The sequence below is a fragment of the Polyergus mexicanus genome, unplaced genomic scaffold (assembly GCF_030449975.1).
Source record: "Polyergus mexicanus isolate NDT 795.1 unplaced genomic scaffold, iyPolMexi1.0 SCAF_9, whole genome shotgun sequence".
Taxonomy (NCBI): Eukaryota; Metazoa; Arthropoda; class Insecta; order Hymenoptera; family Formicidae; genus Polyergus; species Polyergus mexicanus.
Genome location: NW_027223329.1, coordinates 5,248,841 through 5,266,839, shown reverse-complemented (window position 1 = coordinate 5,266,839; position 17,999 = coordinate 5,248,841).

The following is a 17,999-nucleotide window of genomic DNA, read 5'->3' as shown; positions in this document are numbered from 1 at the left end:
CGAACTTTCACAGCAGAAGCGTCTTCGCGGAGGATCTTGTAGCCGTGGAATTGCAAAAGCTCGAGATTAAGTTTAATAAACCGATTTACGTTGGTATGTGCATTCTCGATGTGTCTCAAATTCGCTTGTATGAATTTCACTACGAATATATGTTACCATTATATCGAGATAAGTGTAGGATAATGTATACCGATACGGATAGTCTTATTTATCGCGTCGAGTGCGAAGACATGTACGAGGATATGAAGCGCGACATTGACAGATTTGACACGAGCGATTATCCGATTGTCAACGTGTACGGTATGCCTCTCGCTAATAAAAAAATACCTGGTGTGATGAAGGACGAGAACGCTGGCGCGAGTATGACGGAATTTGTCGGGCTTAGAGCAAAAATATACGCGCTACGAGTCAACGGTAGAGATGATACGAACAGAATCAAGGGTGTTAAGAGCGGCGTTGTCGCAAGAACAATAACATTCGATGATTACGCGCGCTGTTTTCGACAAAGGATCGAGATGAGATGCGAACAGTCCTGCGTAAGATCTAAGTTACACGAAGTGTATACGATATCGGAATCGAAAGTCGCGCTCAGTCCGCACGACGACAAGCGTGATATCCGGAACTACGGATACTTTACCGTAGGGGAATTATAAAATACCGCTGTAAAGAGCGAGGAAAATATTGTATATCGAGAATTTAATAAATATTATTCGCATTTAATACAGTTTATTTTAATAAACTATTCTGAAAACGCGATAGAAGAGCAAAGGCGGGATACGCAAAAGTTAAAAATTATAAAATTATAAAAATCCTGGAAATTTCCAGTCAGTCCTATTTGCAACAGATTTCAATCGTAATCTTGAATAATTTTCCACTCTCGTTCGAGATCTATTGCAAATATAACTGACTGGAAATTTCCACAATTTCTTTATTGTGCTCTTGGAAGCATTTTATATCGAACAACGTGAAAAAAGGTTAACGCGAAATACGACGTTCGCGTAGCGGTGCGACAAAATATTCATATATAGCGTGAAAAAGAATCCATATAAAGCGCAAAAGAGAGATCGTAGGATACGGCGGCCGCGTAGCGGCGTGAGAAAGAACTTGTATAGAACGCGAGAGAGAACTCGTATGGAACGCGAGAAGGATGATGCGAAAAGTCCGCGCACGTTTTTAACCCGAATTTTAGAACCTAGAAGTTTCTAGATCGAAGAAAACCTACATTTTCAAAACCAGATATTTCCAAATCGAAGAAAAAATTATATATTTCGATTTGAAATATCTGGTTGAGAAAATATCGGTTAACATTCTACGAATTATCGCGAAGAGACGCGCGAATATTTTTACATTGTACAAAAAAAAACTGTGGAAAACTTTACGCACTCTATCAGGTATATAAATATGAAACCGGAATTTTTGTATAGAAAATACACGTTTATTGTATGAAAATGATAAAAAATATTTTATTCGAAGTATTGCCCATTGCTAGCTATACATTTTTCCCATCTCTCTGACAATTTGTGGATGTCACGCCAAAAAAACTGTTGCTCCTTTGAGGCAAACCAGTCATCGAGCCATTTTCGTACATTTTCGTAAGAAGTGAAGTGCTGCTCGGCAAGTGCGTGTTCCATCGATGCAAATAAGTAGTAATCGGATGGAGTCAAGTCTGGTGAGTAAGCCGCATGCGAAAGTATTTCCCAACTAAACGCCTCAATCATTTCCTTGACCGGTTTTGCTGTGTGTGATGGTGCATTATCATGAAGCAAAATCACTTTATGTTGCCTTTTTTGATATTCTGGTCATTTTTCACGCAAAGCTTGATTCAAATCGATCATTTGTTGTCGGTAGCGTCATCTTCATCCAACAATGTTTGCAATTCGCTGTCTTCAAACTTTTTCGGTGGTCTTCCACGTTCTTCGTTTCTCACGTCAAAATCGCCACTTTTAAATTTTTTAAACCACTCAAAGCACTGTGATTTACCAAGAGCATGCTCACCGTAAGCTTCGACAAGCATTCGATACGATTCTGCAGCAGTTTTCTTCAAATGGTACCAGAAAATCAATGCTGTCCGCAAATCGTAGTTTCCAGGCACAAAATTCAACATGTTCAACGCTATTAAAAACTATGCTGTTGTATGAAACTTGTATTGTTGTGAGTTGAAAATCTTTATCAGATGTCAAAACAAGAAAATGATGTCAATCACGCGGTTTGACGATAACTACATTGACAGCTAGGGCCATCTATGGGCAAATTCCGGTTTCATATTTATATACCTGGTGGTTATGACCTTTGTTGAGTCTCGCGTAAGGACGCATTTCGACCACATCCGCCTGCCACAGGTCGTCGTACCCGCGCACCGCGACGCGACGACGCGGAAAGTTTCTTCTTGCTGGCGCGTGCAACTCCTCGACTAATTTTCGTTTTTCGGCGCTCATAATTCTCTCTTCTTTCTATTCATCAATTCCGTCACTTTTTCCCGATAGCTCATTTGTGTTTCTCTTTAATTGCAATGTTGAATTTTCCAATTCCAGTATTTTCGCCGCAACATTCGTCGCGGTGTTCTCCGCGACACGCGATTTTTTGGTCAGTTCCTGTATTATTTTACGCTGATTAAACTGTATTTTACGATCGCTCTCGTTTCTCGTTAAAGATTCGGCAGCGTTGAGCGATATCGTTTTTTTCACGGCATCGAGCTGTTCGCTTGAAGAGTTGATTCGTTTATCCAAAACATCGATCCGTTTACCTAGAGCGTTAGTACTCGTTTCTGTTCTCGAAACGGAATTTTCCATAGCGTCTATCCGTTTACTCAGAACATCATTGCGCGTTTCTATTTTAGAAACAAAACTCTCCGCGGTGTCTATTCGTTTACCGAATGCGTTATCAAGCTGGGCGAGTCTCGCGAATAGTAGAATGACGCTTTGCCCCGCCTCGTTCGCATTTTTTCTCAATTGCGATGTTATTCCCTCGACGTAGCTTTTACTGTTGCGTCAGCGTCCTCCTCCGGCTGAGCCAGACGTTTTATCTTGCGCTCTCTCGCGTCATACTCGATGGAAGAGCTCAGACACAACGCGTTATCGCGCACGTAATTTTGCAGAGACTCGATAGCCGGACGTAGTCTTCCGGTTCTTGCGTCATAGCCGCGGTTTTTTAGAGGTGTGCCGAATTTGCTCACGGACATCGCGAATCCCGCGTACGACTGCGACGGTTGTCGACGCGACAGTCCAATTTATACGATCGCTCCCGTTTCGCGAAGCTCCTTGACTATTGATAGAATCTCGTTTTCGTGAGCGTTGTTACCGGCTCGATGCAAAGCATCCAGTAATCGCAGACGATCCACTAACTCTTTCGGATCATCCCAATAAATGTAATCGATTTTATCATCCGTGACTCGCATGGTTGACGGTACGCGACCCGTGCCCGTTTTTTTCGCACCGCTGCCGTGAATAAGCGGAGCGATAATGGATTTGTATTTGTATCCCTTATTTCTTAAGACAGATTTTCTAACATCATGGTCGTGTCTATGAGCATTCGTCATTAACAATATATTTTTGTATGTTAATTTATCCTTTTCCGTGTATATGAGACTATCAGGATTTTTCATAAAGATCAATTCGTACAAACCAGGGGTACCGATGTATTTAATTTTATTTATAAATGTAGAGTCATCCGGATCTATGTTGAATCGTTTATTACCAAGCATCGCGCCTTTCGCGCCGATGTATACTCCGCAAACGTGATCCATCTCATGTGGCGCTTTCCCGCCGAGGAGAGTTCTATCGTTTAATCTCGTCTCGTTCGATCCCATCTCGCTCGGCGTGTTCGGCGATGCGTCGCAGCGCCGCTCATAACGTAATCTGTATTCGCGTTACACCTTGAGCAATGCCTTATTGTATAAAATAATATATATTTAAAATAATACAATATATTAGATGTACAACTTTGCTTCCGCCGTTTTTTTCCGAAATTCGAGACTTTATTGTAAAAAACTGATTATTGCTTGTTGAGTCACTCCCAATGATCGTGCCAATTCTTTTTGACTTTGACTCGAGTCTTCATTAAGTAATGTCTCCAATTCTGCATCTTCGAAAACCTTCTCTCTTCCACCGCTATGCCGGTCTTCGACGTGAAAATCACCATTCTTGAAGCGTTGAAACCACTCACAACACGTTCTTTCACTAATAGCGGCTTCACCATAAGTATTTGAGAGCATTCGATGAGCCTCAGCCGCAGATTTTTTCATATTGAAGCAGAAAATTAAAATCTTCCGCAAATGACGAGAATTTGGCTCGTAAACTAACATTTTCAATCGAGAATAACTTTATGATGCAGACACAAATCGACTAATGTTTCTATGGGGTTATGTTGACAGATGCCCAAGTTTATTGCATGATGTCTATGATCTATTTATTTCGACCACTACTTACCGCTAAAGCCGTCTATAGGAAAACGGCGGAAGCAAAGTTGTACACCTAATATATCTATTAATTTGTGTATAGCTTTGTTACGTCTAGACTCGAGGAAGGATGAGTCGACGGAAGGGCGCAACAACTATCTTTTATTTTCCCGAAGTTTAAAGGTCTCGTGGCGTTCGGAATCGGGTCGAACGAACTGACAGGTCCGCAAAGCAGGTAAACGACCGTTCGGATCGCTATTATGCTGTTTATTCAGACATTCGCTCGGTGGTCCCTTTTCGGTCAGGGAATTTAATCCCTTTTACGCGGGATGGGACCTAGTGCGATCTTCGTACTGGGAACGAGAGAGGGGGGTTAAGAAATGTTTAATTAATAAAAAATATAATTTTATTCATTATAAAAATAAAAGTTCGAATACATGATATATAATATATATGTAGGAAGTGATTACATTTATCGTTTGAGTGTGAGTGGTTGTGTGTGGTTGAGCTTATCGCTCCGCGGGTGTTACAATGGTACGGAGGGCATCAGTCAGAATGACGAGGGAAAGTCTCTACCGTTAAATTTTAGGTTCTGACTGGTTAATACAATGTAAAGGTTTAATAATAAAAAATAAAAAAAATAAAAACATGTGTGTGTATGTGTGAGAGTGAGTAAGAGGATGCGGTATGAAGGAGGGAGAGAGAGAGAAGGGGGAATTTTTAGTTTTGGTTAATCCTGGTAAGATGAGTCGGCTTCCAGGTCGGGCAATTCGTTGCAAAACTCTTCTATCGCTTGCTCGAATTCCGACTCTGAAAGGTGCGGGGAAGTTGGGGGTGAATTGTTTAGAAGGACAGTAGATAGAGAGGAGAAGGAACGAGGGGAAAGCGGAGGTTCAATGACTTCGGGGAAGTAGATTGGGGAGTAGCTAGGGGAGGGGTAGTTAGGCGAGAGGGGAAGAGTAGGTCTAACAGATACTGTTGTTGAATTGTTATTGTGAGTAGCGCAGAATCTGCATTTTACCGGTGTTCGAGTCCTCTGACTCCTGCGAATGGCCGTTTGGCTTGGAATGCCGGATCTGGTTTTCACTATGAAAACCAGCGTTAATATAATATAACGTAATGGGTTATGTCTCACGAGGGTTAATAGCGCAAATGAAATTGGATGAATGTGACTTACTTTTTATTCCGTAGGTGAAGGTGCGGATTTTCTTATTGTGTTAGGTTGCTGGGTTCCAGATTAGTCAGGCGATGAGTGCACTGGTATAATTTTCTAATAGTTTTCGCGGTGCCACGGCACTTAATGAGACTTATGTTAACTGAAGACGCACGCACAGAATTAAGTGAGTGAATAAGTGAGTGAAGCAAGTCCTAAGTAAGTGAAGTGGTAAGCAAGTGCTAAGTAAGTCCGTAAGTGGCCCTTTGGGTCCTCTTTTTATATCTCTTTTTTAGGGGTGTATTCTAATTTCTAAGAGTGGGAATCTTCCAAATCTCTAACGAATTAAAAATTATGCCAGTGCCCTTATTAGGCGGGGTGTTTCTCCTACTTTTCGAATTTTTACCCGTGGTGATCGTCGATTGGTGATCTCGATATCAGTTGAGCATTAGATTTCCCTTGCGCACGTGATCTGATTAGAAAGGGTCTTACTGTCGTTACTGGATATGTCGTCACAGGAGTTTCATCATTATTGATTTAGTTACGTTTGTCGGATATTTTCTTAGAGGGAATTTTATTATCTTTTCGATATCAATTTATTCTTCCGTTGGAAAATTTTATTTCGAGGGTATCTACTGATTTTATTTATTTTTAGGTTACTCGCGCGGTTTCGTCACCGGTCTCTCGCGTCTTTCCCACGGTTGCTCATAGATATTGATATTGACAAGTGACTAAATGTTTAAAGAAATGCGTGGCGCAAGATGCTCCATTTACTGAACGACTTATTTTTATCACCGATCGATTATCGTTGCCGCAAAATTGCGAAAGGAAGGAATCGTGGAGTCGCCAGGACGTAACAGCTTTTTCGGGCTATAACATCCCTCCCCCGTGAAAAAAAAAACGGAGGTGTAAACGTGACGTTTTTCGCAAAACAAAATTATTTCTTCTTATTCTAATGTACAATATTTTCCCCGTATATAATATGATTTATAATCGTTTCTTATTCTAAAATCGTGTGTTTAAACAACGTAGTACGGATCTTAGGAATCCGTATGACCTACGTGATTCGTCTTCTTCGTATATCCTGACTGACGGTCGTTTCGTATATTTCTTTTTTTTTGTAATTATATAAATGATTAATATTATTATAATATGGTTATTCCGCTTGTCGCCATCGGATATACGAATTGCTTTTGTGTGAAGAAATTGTCGTTATTGTCTTGCAAATCGTTGTTTATCTCTTTTAATTTATTTTTTAATTCTGTTAATTCTGAATGCTGTACGATGTTCTGTTGTTTCGTGTCTAGTATGTCTGTATTGTCTCGTATAAATGTAATATTAGTTTCCGGTAAATACGTTTCTATTTCGTTACCTTGTATGACTTCCTTTGTTTGGATCGTCGTTTCCGTTGTTATTAATTTACATTTATTTTGAAGGATGATTGCCCTGTTTCTTTAATTATTTTTCTAATCTCGTTATAATTTTCGCATTGAATTGTTATTGGTTGTTCGCGTACAGCTGAGTATAACCAAGTAAATGGTTGTCGCAACGGTATCCATATCGTTTTTGTCGCAATTACATGTTTACTTTTGCAAGCCTCGTTTTGTTGTTGCAAATACATTTGTATTTCGCACGGCTCGTTTGGATTAATACGGTGTATTGGTTACGTTTCCTCTGATATGTATCTAGAGTTTATTTGGATACAATTTTTTAAGTCGTCCTTAGTTATTATGATGTATGTTAATCCTTCTTTATTAACTACGATTATTTCGTGGTTTATTTCCGCGTGCGTAAATATATTTTTATGGTCATAAGTAGGTAATGGGGTTACCTTTATTATATCATATGCTGGTTGCGAGATTAGCGGGAATCGCAATACAGTAAATATGATTGATCCTTCACGGTATGCAGTTATTTTAATATATTCTTCTAGTGCTAACCATTCGTCGTTTCGGATTTCGAAAGGAAAATATAAACCGTGAGGTAATCGGATAGCTGCTTCTTTTAAATGTGTTATAATGTCGCTAATGTCGTATTAGTACGGGATGCATTGTGCCCTTGCGTACATACGTAAGATATTCTATTACATCTTCCGCGTCTCGAATTAAATCTGTTATCATCGCGATGATTACCGTAAAATGTTCGGTTATTTTTCGCGAGTACTGTATTCTCGAACATAATGATTTAATAATTTACCGTTATGGTCTAATATATTTTCTAGTTTATCTAGATGTACTATTGTACTATTTAAAATTTTTATTTGATTTTTCGCGACATGTTGAATGATTTGCTGATTATTTTGTAGGAGATTTAATTGTTCATTTATTAACTCTCTATTTTTCGCGTCCATTGTACCAAACAATGTTTTCGCTATTTCGCCTATTCCGTCGATGAGACCTCTACGTCCGTTCGTCCGTCTTATATAGCGTATTTATTAGAATCATCAATTTTGTTAATTGTTTCGACTCGTTTTTTACGATTTCTTTTAAATTGTCGCAAGTACGTTTATGGTGGAATTCCGATTTTATTTGTTCGCACATCTCGTTGGTTTGTTGGATGTATTGATTTATTTGCCATGCTTTGTCGTTTAGCGTCGTTATATCTACATTAATAACTAATTTCCACGTTTTTGTGGCTTGTTGCAGTTGTCCGATTTTCTCGAAATATATGCCGGGGTTGTGTAGGAATTCTTGGATAGGTGTTGGTAAGGTGAATCCGTTTCATGTTGCCCCGTGCGACTCTCGGCCTGTCGGCTGTTCCAGCTGACGAGTATCCTGCAATTTTATATTAAAATGTTTCATATAACCGTCTTATCGGCTCTTATTTTATGAGTTTAAGCTTTCTTCGTGCTAGCTTTTAGGGTCGCGTGGTTTTTTATTCAGTCGCGTTTTATTGAGTGTCCGACTAACATGGTTTGTGCAAATTTAGTCAATCGTTCCTATTATTTCCCTTCTTTGGAGGGCGAGGTTGATGATACTCGTGATGGTGCGGAGTTAGTTATTGTGCCTCAGACTAATATGAATATGATGGACGATAGGTTCGACGATGCCTTTTGGGTGCCTCGTTATAGTCCTTCTGATGGCTTCATCCCGTTATTGCGGAGGCTATGGCTGGGTGTGCCTGTACGCACTCGAGAGAGTGCTTTTTTGGATTATATCCGCGCTAATTTCCGTAACTCCGGAGGGCGAGGTCGGGCTACGGTCGAGCGGATGCGTCGCACTTTGGATCGGATGCGATTAATCGGTGGTTCCAGCAACGAATAAGTAAGTTCTTATTTTAATTTTCTATAAATTGTTTCAATTTATTTGTATGCATGCGCACCGCTTTTCTTCCTTTCTTAATTGTATAATTCACGTCCGAATTTTTCTCGATTATTACATACGGTCCGGTCCATAGGGATTCAAGTTTCTTAGATCGTCCGCGTCGGAGCACCTCGTCGTGTACTAACACTTTGTCGCCGACTTTAAATTTTATTTCTCTAGTATTTTTGTCGTACTGTTTTTTGGCTTTAATTTTTTCTTCTTTAATATGTTCTTTTGCGAGCTGACTCGTTGCCCTTAATCTTTCTTTCAATTTTTGCGCGTAATTGTAATTATATGTCGGTTTAGGCGGTCTCGTCAGTGACGTAGGTAGATCCGCTTGGTGCCCGTACACTAATTCGAAGGGTGTATACCCCGTAGCTGTGTGTGGCGTCGTATTATATGTAAACATTGCAAACGGTATCTATTCGTCTCAGTCTGTCTGGTCTTCGTTTATGTAGTGTCTTAAATATTTCGCTAATGTTCGATGCGATCGTTCTAACGCGCCATTACTTTCCGGACGATAGGCAGTTGTCTGTATTTTGTTTATTTTTAATATTTTACATGTATTTTTAAATATTTTACTAAGGAAATTTGTGCCTTGATCCGTTAAAATTTTTTCCGGTATTCTGTGTTCAAGTACAATTTTTGTAACAAATTCTTTGCTGACCGTGTTCGCTTCTTGGTTTGGAATCGGTATTGCTTTGCTGAATTTCGTTAAATTGTCTTGGAATGTTAAGAGATATTTATTTCCGTTTGTTGTAACTGTTAACGGTCCTACAATATCTAACGCGCATTTTTCGAAAGGTTTAGCAGGCGTAATTATTAACGGTACTTTTTCGCGATAGTTTATTTTTCTGGCACAATTCGCATTTTGCGATGTATTTTTCTACATCTTTCGTTATTCCTGGCCAATTATAATTTAGGCGGATTCTTTTTATCGTGCGTTCAACTCCTTGATGTCCTCCTGTGAGTGCATCATGATATTCATATAATATCTGTTTCTTGTCTTCCTCTGTGTATATTTTTTCTTCGTCGGAGATTGTTTCTTCTTCTATTGCGAAGATTTCTCGTTCTTCCTCTTCTGTTTCATGCGCTTCTCTAATTACATTGCGGCTCAGTGCATCAGCGTTCGCGTTCGCTCGTCCGGCTTTATGGATGATTTCATAATCATATTCTTCGAGTTTTAATCTCCATCGGATTAATTTTGATCCGGGACTATTCACATTAAATAACCAGATTAATGGTTTGTGGTCGGTTACGATTTTAAATTTCGTACCATATACGTATGGCCTAAAATGTTTTACAACCCATACAATTGCTAATAATTCTTTTTTGGTTGTATTGTAATTCTGCTCCGCTCGCGACAAAACTCTGCTAGCGTAAGCAATTGGCCGGTCGTTACCTACTTTGCCTTGTGACAAGACTGCTCTGATTGCATAGTCGGATGCATCAGTGGTCACTATAAATCCTTGATTGAAATCTGGGTACGTTAGCACTGGCGCAGTCATTAATCTTTCTTTTAATATTTCGAAAGCATTTTGCTGTTTCATTGTCCACTCGAATTTTTCCGTTTTCTTTGTTAATTTCGTCAGTGGCTTGGCTATTTTCGAAAAATCTTCTATGAATTTTCTGTAGTATCCGGCTAGTCCTATGAACGATTGTATATCTTTTACTTTCGTCGGAAATTCTTTTATTGCTTTTAACTTTGACGGGTCCGGAGATATTCCATTCTCCGAAATAATGTGACCTAGATAAATTACTTCTTTGCGCAAAAACTCGCATTTATCTGGTTGCAATTTTAGATTATTTTCTCGGAGTCTCTGTAGTACTTCCTTGAGTCTTCTATTGTGGTCCTCTAGGCTCGATCCGTATATGACGATGTCGTCTAAATAAACTAGACATTTAAGTCCTTGCATTCCGGTTAGAATTGAATTCATCAGTATGGAATGTTGCTGGCGCATTTTTCAATCCAAACGGCATTCTATTAAATTCATAGTGTCTGTAGGGCGTCGAAAAAGCTGTCTTTTGTTTATCTTGCTCAGCCATCGGTATCTGGTGATTTTCTAATGCTAAGTCTAGTGTGGTAAAATATTTAGCGTTTCCTAGCTGGTCCAGTATATCGGTGATATTGGGCAGTGGAAATGAGTCGCCTATTGTTAAGTCGTTTAGCTTCCGAAAGTCTACTACTACTCGGAGCTTAGGTTTTCCGAAGGAGTCGGCCTTTTTTGGTACCACCAGTAAGGGTGTGTTCCATTGACTCGCGCTTGTTCGGATTATGCCATTTTTTTAGCATTTCTTGCACTTGTTTATTTACTTCCGTCTTGTGCTTCTCGGGAAGACGATACGGTCTCGTGTTCATCGGCGAGGTGTCGGCGCGCGTGTTTATCTCGTGCTCTACCATCGCGGTGCACGTCAGTGGTTCTCCGTCCAACTGAAATGTATCGTAATATTCTTCGGATATCCGTAGGAGTGCGTCTTTTTCTTCCGTATTTAAGTGTTGCATGCGTAGTAGTTGTTACACTTGTCCGTGTCTCGAGTTAGTATACTTAAAATTTTTTCTTGTTTCTACCGTATGTATTTTAGATTCGATTTCGCGTTCTTCGAGGGTGACGTTCGGCGTTTTGTAATAGCCCGAACAGGCTATATACTATTCTATTCTAGATATATACTATTCTAGATATATATTGCTTTATATGATGGCATTGCTCAACGTGTAACGCGAATACAGATCATGTTACGAGCGTTGACCGAACAAAGCGCTGACAACGCGAGCCACACGCGAAGCCCGAGCGACCGCGCAATCATTTCGCGAAATAAAAAAGAATAAAGAAATTGCGAAAGTGCAAGCAAAGAAATCCTACTTAGAACTTCTTAGCTTGCATCCGGATATTGCCAAAATCAAGCGACACGACACACAGTCTTGTCGCTATACGACGGGAATTAATAAAAAGGCCGGTGGGCCTTTTAGCGGTGGCTAACGAACGGCGGGCAGTCTTCATCATTAATTAATATTACGCGGGTAGTCACAGTAACTATCAAACGGGCAGTCTTGATTACTAATTATCATAACGCGCGCCTTTATTCTTAAACGCAGGTAAAATCGCGAGCAGTCGCGAGTGTCAAAGCTAGTGTCGATAATTATCGTAATATCGAATAGCCACGCAGTCGGCAGAAGAATATACGTAGAAGCGAGAAGCGAGTCTCGAGACCGAAACTCGACTCTAAACACGCGCACGTTGAGATATCCGCTATCGCGACACGCGACGCGAGTTAATGTGCGGGAACATTGTATATACCATAAGCCAATTCACAAATAAAGCTGATATTTATCTATTTATTTAACGTGGAAAGTGTCTGAATTATTTAATTAAAGTATGTGTAGTTCTTGGGCGGAGCCCGAATTCCTAAATTCCTTCCGGCAAACGATCCCAACTACCGTGCCTCTCCCGGAGGCACAACAGTCTGCATCTCGACTTCCGTATCGGTTGTATTTATGATGCTAACGGGACACGTGTAATCTTTAGGTTCTACTGAGCAGCTTGCAAGGTAGATTCCTGGAGCTGTTTCCTCGGCTCGTACTATTCCTATTCGATTTTGATTTGTTGTCGCTTTTACGATGGTCTCGCTGCGCGGTTTTAGAATCGTTTTGTTAAGCGAATGGAGTTTTAGTACGGCGTCTCCTATTTTTAATTGATTTTTATTATAATCGCAGGACACCGAATGTTGTCGAAGGAAATCAATTCCTAGTATTCCTTCATATTCGATCGGAATGTCGTCCTTTACCACGTAAAATGCATGTTTTACCTTATGGTTTTCTATTTTGATTGTGGCGTACATTTTTCTGATGGTGTGTATTTTATGTCCGGTTATGCCTGTGAGCGCGATTTTATCTTCGCGTATTAATGTGTCGTCTTTTAAATGTTTTAATATTATCAATGAGATGGTCGATCCTGAGTCGTACAACATCTGTATTTTTCCGTCTTTTGCTTGTCGAATTGGTAATGTTATTTGCAATAAGTCCGTTTTTTTCTGTGCGCGTGGCATATCTTTAATATGCGTAACGCGATACTCAGATGCAGGTCGTGGTTGTCTCTTTCTCGCTTCTTCCTGCTCGTCTTCGCTGTTGCTACTTGAGCTATCGGCGTTCTTTCTTAGTTGTCGCGATTTCCTTCAGTCGCGTATATTTTCGTCGCGCGTTTTTTGCTGATTTCCGACTTATAGTTTATTTGTACTATTTTTCGGTTTCCCATTTAGGCTCCAGCATTCGTCGCGGCTGTATCCTGTTTTTTTGCAATGTGCGCAGTATTTATTTATCGCGTTTATCTGCGAGGATTTTTCCGGTTTCGGGAGCGCGTATCGGCTACTTCGACAATCGCGTCCGTAATGTCCGTTTTTTCCGCATTTAAAGCATTGCGGGCTCGAACCTCGATTATTTCGCGAGTAACTTGGTTCAGTTTTATTTTTATTAACAAAACTACTTGTTCTCGTCATTCCCGGTCTGAGTTTTTCTTTGGCGTTCGCGCCCGTTATCGCTTCTTGGAGCGTTGTGTATCGTTGCGCGCGTACGAGTATTTGTAATTCGTCGCGTAATCCGATTTGAAAGTTTAATAACGCTTGTTTTTTAATCATGTATTGAATCGTGCGTTTTGATAGTGAATGGTCTTCTCCTTCAATCATAGAATCGAATAATTTCATCGCTAGTAAGTCAACACGTTATCCGAAAGCGTGCGCAGTTTCATTCGGCTTTTGTTTTAAGGAATTGAACCCGATTTGTAAGTGTGTAGTACTTTGTTTAGACTGGTAACAAGTCTCGAGTTGTTGTTTTAATTCGGCGAACGTCCGAATATTTTGTGTCTCGAAATCCTGCATGGCTTTTCCTCTTAGTTTTGTATATAAAATTGCTCGGATTAAAGATTCTTCATCCGCGGGATGTATGTCTTGAACGGCATATGTGCATGAATTTAGAAATTCTAATAGCTTATGTCGCGAGGTTCCGTCGAACTCGGGGATCATTTTTCTTGCTTCCGCTAACGACAGGTAATTTGGAGCGACGCTTTGTCGGTTTCTGATATCGCAGTCGTTTCGCCCGTACATTATGGCATTACAAGCATTGTTATCGTTTTCCCTGCGAGTATCCGTATGACGGGGTAGTTGAGCGTCCAAATTATGTTGTGCGTCTGCGTGTTCTAGTCGCGTCATTCGTCAGTTTAACGAATTAATGTCCGCGCGTATTTCATTTAAAATGTGGATTATCTGTGTATAATCTCCTCTTTCTTCGCGGTTCCTCTCGTGGGGCGGTGTGTGCTCAGCCTCCACTATATTTTGGTCCATTTGACGAATGGATTGTCGCATGTTTTCGATTTCCTCGTCTACCGCGCTTCGTGGCGGGTTTACGGGAATGCGTTCAGGTAAATTTCGCGATTCGGCCATATTATTTTCTTGTTGGCTATAAATCTTTTCCGGATCGAATAGATCGCTCTCGTAGGAAGTTAACGAAAATTCGCGCCGTAGGGATACTCTACTTGGAGTTCTGCTAATATACGGTCGCGTACGTCTAATCTCGCGTTGAGTGTTGCCAATGGGGTCAGTCGTATTACGCGGGAGTAGGCTTTCGTCAAAATTGTTAAACGGAGATTCGTATTCTGTGACGACGTTATCCGGTAACTCGGTCTCGCTTTCGCTCGAGTATTGGTTTTCTAAGTTTCTTCGCGCTTTATCAAAATTTTCTCGCGATGTTAAACTTATGTTTATCGCTCGTTGGGCTGGTTCGCTTAGTAACCACGATCGGTCCGCAATCGGTTTCGGTATATTGGAACCTTCCGACATTCACGCAGTTATATTTATTAAATTTTTTCGGACTTACAATAGTATAACGGCTCGCAAGATCGCTCGCTGTGTCAGTAGGTTGCTGACGCTGCAGTCCTTCGCTCGGCGGCTGATACGGCTGACGATGCTCGTCGTACGGCAGTCGTTGTCCGGCATCGGTGTGTTGTCTGTAGAGTTATCGTAGGTCGCGATGCTTGGTGGCTCACGTTTCTGCTACAGCTGTTGTGGCAATGCTCGTTCTGTTGTCCTGGCGTTGTGTTCCGTCGATTTTGATTTACGTCAGCTTACGTTTTACGTGTGCTGGCGTGCCTGTCCTGTTTACACTTTGGGTGCTTTGCAGGTCTTGGGGAAGGCTTGGCTGCTGCTTCCGTTCGTCAACTTCAATTGAATTGATTGTTGGCGTGCCCGCTTTTTAACACAACCGTGTCTTTTGCAGGTCTTGCGTGAGCTCTGGCGATGCCCCGGCAGATCCCACCGCTGCCACGAAATAATGTTGTGCCTCCGGGAGAGGTACGGTAGTTGGGATCGTTTGCCGGAAGGAATTTAAGAATTCGGCTCCGCCCGAGAACTACACGTACTTTAGTTAAATAATTCAAACACTTTCCACGTTAAATAAATAGATAAATATCAGCTTTATCTGTGAATTGGCTTATTTACAATGTTCCTGCACATTAACTCGCGTCGCGTGTCGCGATAGCGGATATCTCAACGTGCGCGTGTCTTGGTAATTAGTAATCAAGACTGCCCGCGTAATATAATGGTAAAGACTGCCCGTTTGATAATTACTGTGACTACCCGTGTAATATTAATTAATGATGAAGACTGCCCGCCGTTCGTTAGCGGTGGGCCTTTTTATTAACTCCCCTTGGCTTCCCGGGAGGGGTCGTTTAGCGACAAGGCTATGTGTCGTGTCGCTTGATTTTGGCAATATCCGGATGCAAGCTAAGAAGTTCTAAGTAGGATTTCTTTGCTTGCACTTTCGCAATTTCTTTATTCTTTTTTATTTCGCAACGAAATGATTGCGCGGTCGCTCGGGCTTCGCACGTGGCTCGCGTTGTCAATGCTTCGCCCGGTCAACGCTCGTAACGTGATCTGTATTCGCGTTACACGTTGAGCAATGCCTTATTGTATAAAATAATATATATCTAAAATAATATATTAGGTGTACAACTTTGCTTCCGCCATTTTTTTTCCGAAATTCGAGGCTTTATTGTAAAAAACTGGTTATTGCTTGTTGAGTCACTCCCAATGATCGTGCCAATTCTTTTTGACTTTGACTCGAATCTTCATTAAGTAATGCCTCCAATTCTGCATCTTCGAAAACCTTCTCTCTTCCACCGTTATGCCGGTCTTCGACGTGAAAATCACCGTTCTTGAAGCGTTGAAACCACTCACGACACGTTCTTTCACTAATAGCGGCTTCACCATAAGTATTTGAGAGCATTCGATGAGCCTCAGCCGCAGATTTCTTCATATTGAAGCGGAAAATTAAAATCTCCCGCAAATGACGAGAATTTGGCTCGTAAACTAACATTTTCAATCGAGAATAACTTTATGATCAGACACAAATCGACTAATGTTTCTATGGGGTTATATTGACAGATGCCCAAGTTTATTGCATGACGTCTATGATCTATTTATTTCGACCACTACTTACCGCTAAAGCCATCTATAGGAAAACGGCGGAAGCAAAGTTGTACACCTAATATATCTATTAATTCGTGTATAGTCTTTTCGGGCTATAACAATATATACATATATATATATATATTGTGACGTGACGTTTTTGGGACGTCCGTCACAAGGGCCGAATGGCCCGATCGAGGGCGGTTTTTCGGGGGCCTGCGTCTTCCTAAATTAGGGAGAGAGCGGTCCGATAGTCAGATCAACGGGATCTGACTTTCGGTTAGGAAAAATCGAAACTGTAAGCTCGAAATGAGCCCGCGAATTGGTTGTCGGCACGAGGTCGAGCGACGGGATCCCATCCGGCGGAAGGAGAAGAAGAGAGAAGAGCGACGGCCAAGAGCGGGAGTCCAGGACACAGGAGACATCAGGTCGTAGTCTTTCAATATTAAGTACATTCATGATGGCTAAAATACCTCGCTACCGATAATTTAATATTATTAAGACAGGGACAGAAGCGAAGGACCGGAAGGAACCGGCCGAAGGGGCGGCCACTCCACCCGCGCGAAGCGAGGGAGTCCCAAGGACGGAGCGGCGGGAAGATTCTTCACCATGGACCTATCTTTCAAAATAGGAGGGAGAACCGCTCGGACGCTGCCGAAATTCCGCATCTGCCGGTCAGACAACAACGGATTTAGGAAATTTCGGGGCGAGGATCCACCAACACGGCCGTGATGACAACAAGGATCGCGAGGACCGCAGGACGGCCCTGCGTAACGCGAAAGCGCCACAAGTGGCGCGATAGCGATTTATCGCGCCGACGTGTCTCCTGCAGGACTCTCGCTCGGCACTGTTCGGCGAGCCGTTAGAGAGGACGCAGGCTTTTCCGGGAGCGAGCGAACACACCGAACCGCTTAGGAGAAGGACAGAGAACTTCCGGCCGGTGGGACGAGCGTCGTCGACCCGATTTTGTTGCCGAATAACTGCAGGTAATTAATTCGGATGAGTTGCGCCCTAAATAGTTGTCGAGCCACGCGTTTTGATGAATTAATTTGGTGAATATTTTCGGTAGATTAAGTCGCACGGCCGACGGGCACATGTCGCTCATCCGAATTAGATAAAATAGGCTCTCTCTATTCACTTCGCTGCCGCCGACAGTCATTAGTGTTATTTTCGCGTTAGTCTGTATAATACGTTGTAAATTATCGGGATTTTTGCGTTCACGCGATCGATATTCCGACTCACGCAAAGTATTGCGCCGCACGACTCGTACACCACAGTCGTTATAGATGGTTTCCGTATTGTTCCTGTGTATTGTTAGCGCGTGTTTGTAAGTATTGTAAGAAATTAGAGTCAGGAGGAAGCGAAATCCTAAAAATTCGTACAAGAAATCTATCGGGTGTCTTTGAGCCCGCTATTAGTTTCCGCGAGTCATTCGAGCTAGGGATTAGGCATTTCAACGCAAAGGTCACCGTCATTGTTATCGAGACATATATCGGCTTACCGCGAGCCGGACTAACGGACCGATTTGAGTCGCGTAATCTAGTATTTTCTATTATATCGAAGCGGATTCACGAGCGTGCGTAAAGTAATTACCGGCGTATTCGAGAGATTTCTTTAGCTGTCGCGGCCTAATTAAGTCGCGTACGGCGGAAATCCTCGCGGCCGAAGAGTCGAGTTAAAGCGCGTAAGACGTCCGGTA